The 4,830-nt window shown below is 26.9% G+C and overlaps 1 non-coding gene across 1 annotated transcript; it reads left to right on the forward strand.

Moving 5' to 3' along the window:
* Positions 1-4,508: 4,508 nt before the first annotated feature.
* Positions 4,509-4,614, forward strand: LOC124898242. Its single transcript, XR_007055218.1, has one exon. It is a non-coding gene; the product is annotated as a small nucleolar RNA R71 (small nucleolar RNA).
* The last annotated feature ends 216 nt before the right edge of the window (positions 4,615-4,830 follow it).

Raw genomic sequence — 4,830 nt, forward strand, 5'->3', positions numbered from 1 at the left:
TTTTCTGAAAATAACCTTAATCTGCTATTGTAAAGAAGAACTGGATCTCCAATTTTGAATTTTTTTTTTATTTGTTTGTCCTGTTATTTTTTTGTTTTGTCTTTCAAAATTTTAACATTTTCATAAGCTTTCAATTTCAATTCTTCCAACTCATTTGAGAAAATTTGTTTTTACCAATAGAGTCAACATCAAAGTTCAATACTTTTAATATCCAAAAAATTTTGTGTTCTAATTCAACAAGAAGATGACAAGCTTTTTCAAAAATTAGTTTATATAGGGTAGTATCAACTGACGTTTTAAATGTTATTCGATAAGTCCATAATGCATCGTCTAGTTCTAAAGACAATCTTTTCTTGAGATTTCAATCATTTTTTCAAGTATTCTTTTAACTCACGATTGAAAACTTCATTATGCCCTTGAGTTTGAGCATGATATGATATTTTTGTTTTATGAGTCACATCATATTTTGATAATGATACAGAAAATTGTCTATTCATGAAGTGAGTTTCTTGATAATTTGATGATGACTCACGGTGTGTCGAATCTGATAAACATATTTTTCTAAGAAAATTACACACAGTTCGAGCATTATTTTTCTTGATGAAAATGGCTTCAACCTATCCTGAGACATAATCCACAACCACAAGAATATATTAAAAAAATGAGATGAGGAAAAAGGACTCATAAAATTTATTTTTCAGACATCAATAATTTCACACACATGTATACATTGTAATTATATTTCGTCTCTTTTGGTGATATTATCTGTTCTTTGACATTTATCACATCGTGCGACGTATTCGTGTGCATCGTTAAAAAGTATTTGCCAGAAAAATTCTACTTTCAAAACTTTAAAAGCAGTTTGATTAGCTGCATAATGCCCTCTAATTACTCCATCATGACAATGATAAAATATTTTATTCATATCTTTTTCAGGTACACATCTTCTAATGATGTTATCTGCACAAAATCTAAACAAATAAGATTTATTCCACATACAATATTCATCATGAAAGATAACTTTTTTTTTTGTTGATAAAAAAAATTCTTTGATATTCATTTTTTAATTAAGTAATTTATCTGCAAGTCGGGGTGGTTGAATTACAATTGAATTAACAAGTAGAATGCTTTCATCAGAAAACTCTTCTTTTGTTTCACAAGATTCAAGAGGAGGATTTTTTAACCTTGATAAATGATTAGCTATCTGATTCTCTCTCTCTCTTTTTTTTTTTTTTTATCATTTATTTTCAGGTCAAATTCTTGAAGAAGTGAAATTCATCTTAATAATTTAGGACGAACATTTTTTTTGTCAAGAGGTTCTTTAAAGTTGCATGATCAGTAAAAATAATGACCTTAATTTCTATTAAATAGGAACGAAATTTATCAAATATAAATATTATTGTCATTAATTTTTTTCTGTTATGGCATGATTTGATTGAGCCTCGTTCAACGTTCTACTGCATAGTGATGAGACAAAAAAATTTATCCTTCCTCTGGCCTAACACAACTCTGACGATCATATCATTAACATCACATATGACCTCAAAAGATTGATTTCAACTAGGAGACACAATTATAGACGCAGTTAATGATTTCTCTTTAAGAGTTTCAAATGCCTTCAAGCAACACTTGAAAAATCAAACTTGACTTCTTTCATTAAATAATTAATTAAAGGTCTTAAAATTTTTGAAAAGTCTTTTATGAATCTTATGTAAAAATCTACATCACCAAGAAAACTTATAATACCTTTTAATGGTTATAAAAGGAAATAATCCTACTATGATATTAATTTTTGCCTTGTTAACTTCTATTTTTTAAGTGAAGATTTATGCCCTAAGATAATTTCTTTTATTATTATAACATGATATTTTTTCAGTTAAAAATTGAGTTTATCTCTTCTCATCTTTTAAAAACTAAGGTTAAATAGTGAAGACAATTTTCAAATGTCATGCTAAAGAATGTGAAGTCATTCATAAAAATCTCAAAAAAAAAGTAACAGTTATGTCAAAAAAAAAAAAATTTGCTGACATGCAACATTAAAATATAGTAGAAAAATTACATAGACTAAATAACATCCTTCTATATGCATATATTTTATGAGGACATGTAAAAATTATCTTATCTTGATCTTCAGGTGCAATGGGTATCTAATTATAACTTGAATAGCCATCAAGAAAACAGTAAAAGTCATATCGTGTAAAAAATTTTCAACATCTAATCAATAAAGGATAAAAAATGGTCTTTTCTGATGGCATCATTGAGACGTCTGTAATCAATACAAACTTTTCATCCTGTAATCATTCTAGTAGGTACTTCATTATTTTTATTTTTTATGATTATCATATCTTTTTTTTCGATACTACCTGAATAGGACTTACCCAAGGACTGTTAAAAATAGGGTAGAAGATATCTGCTATTAGAAATTTTATTATTTCATTTTCACCACTACTTGCAGTGCTGGATTCAATCTCCCCTGAGGTTGAATTATTGATTTGTAATTGCTCTTCATGAAAATTTTGTGTGCGCAATAGTCAGATTAATTCTCTTGATATTTATTATAGTTCATCCTAAAGTTCGTTTGTGTGTGTGTAGTACAACAAACAAACTATCTTTTTGTTCTATAATTAGAGAAGATGAAATAATTACTGAAAATATTTTTTGCTTAATATAAACATATATTAAATGAGATGAAAAAATTTTGAATTCAATTTTTGATTAAACTTTTTGGGTTGCATCTCATCATTCTCAGAATCTCTTTTCTAATAGTTTTGCTTTTTTTCATGATCGGATCATCATCTTGTATGGTGTTTGATGTTGTCAGACATTTTTTCATTGAGTTTGAAATTAATTGATCGCCCTTGAATTTATCTTTCAGATTGCTAATTATATCAACTGGAAAACATGAAGATGATGTCTCATCTCCTGAAAAATTTAGCATTTTTTACATATCAAAAAGTACTCTTCCTTCATATACTCTTGAAATTAGTTGTTCTTGATGGACATCAGTGATGGCTCTATCAATAGCAAAAATTAATTTGTTTAAAATTATTGATTCATCGGGACATTCCTTTATCTTAAGTACAATAAAATCTATAAAACGATAAATTTATTTACTCTTACAAGAATATTTTTAATTAGTTCCTTCGATTTCTTTGTATTTTAATCTACAAATTGAAGACAGACACTTGTGTCTTTAATTTCATCAAGATTTAATTTTTTAAAAATTAAAAAAGATATCAAATTTATTGAAGCTCTAGAATCACAAAGTGCATTTTCAAAATATATGCCTTCTAAAGTGCATGAAATAGTAAAAAAACTTGAATCATCAAATTTTTGTGATAGCTTATTTTAAAGTATAGCACTGCATTTCTCTGTATGCCGTGTCACAAAAAAAATTAATTTTTTTTCTTGACAAAATTTTATTTCAAAATTTTGCATATGAAGACATTTGTAATAAAACATTAGCGAAAAAATGTTAATGTGAATTTATTTTAAAATATTTATAAACTTTGCAAATTGATCATTAATCTTTTATTTTTTCATTTTTTGTGAAAAAAAATTTATCACAGAGAGAGGAATCATTTTTTTAATATTCTTTTCTTCCTTTTTCTTAACTTCTTTTTGTTTTGATGGGTCATTGGGTGGTTCAACATTCTTATTCATGTCTACATGTTGTGATTGTTGTTTTTCTTGTCGATCTGCATAAAGTTCATCAAATTCCTTAAGAGATTGTAAGGTAATGACCATAAGATGCTCTTTTGAATTATTTTTTTGTATTATTTAGTAAGGAATTTTGAATTTTTTCTAATATAAGAGCTGCCAATTGGTTTATTTGAGTTTCTAAATTTTTATGGAATCAATAATGATTTTTGATTTTTTCACCAGTAGCCTTAATGTGCTTATACTAAAGGTCATCAAAGTTTGAATAAGCATGTTGCGGCTTTGCTGATATCAAATTGTTTGCTGGTAAGGTTTGAAGCTTTATTGTCCATGATTTTGATTTGAGAAGTCAGATGAATTTTGTAGATGTTACTTTTGGAAAGCTTGAGAGTTTTCAGTACCGTTTAAATTGCTCCACTGAAATCTTGAATGTTTTTGTGTCATTAGACTTTTAAAAGGATACGGCTTGTATCCGATCACGTTAACCTGCTCATTATTTTGATTGGTCACTTGATATTCATGGTTTAGATAGCTTCCTCCACACATATCGCAAGACTCTAACTGATTTAGTTATTGTGTATTTATCTAAAAAGATTTAAATTTTAATGTCAAAGAATTAATTTATTACATTAATGCACTTAAAGCATCTACTTAATTTACATTAGCAATTTTTTTGATGATTACACGGTCCGATAATCATTGAATAGAATTTTTTTAAATTTCATTCAACAAATGTAATGTCTCTTCATTTATTTTTTTCATTATGGAGCCATCTACAGCAGCATCAATCACATTTCTCGATGAAGATTTTAGATAATGATAGAAAATATACAACTGTATGTTCGAAAATGTAATGATGTGGACATTTTTTGGCATTGCTTTTAATCTCTTCCATACTTGATAAACTGACTCAGTATCAATCTGCAAAAAGTTATATATATCATATTTCAATCTTTTTGTTTTAGCAAGAGAAAAATATTTATTTAAATTTTTTTGAGTCACCTGATTCCATGCGATAATAAAATCTTGAGACAAATTTTACAATCAAGTCTTGACATCTCCTTTTAAAGATAAAAAATACAACCTCAACTTTATTGTTTCAGGAAAAACTTCATTATACTTAGCATTTAAACAAATTTTAGAAAAACAATTAAATAATTATGTGGATCT

This window comes from Capsicum annuum, chromosome 4 (assembly GCF_002878395.1).
Source record: "Capsicum annuum cultivar UCD-10X-F1 chromosome 4, UCD10Xv1.1, whole genome shotgun sequence".
NCBI classification, from domain to species: domain Eukaryota; kingdom Viridiplantae; phylum Streptophyta; class Magnoliopsida; order Solanales; family Solanaceae; genus Capsicum; species Capsicum annuum.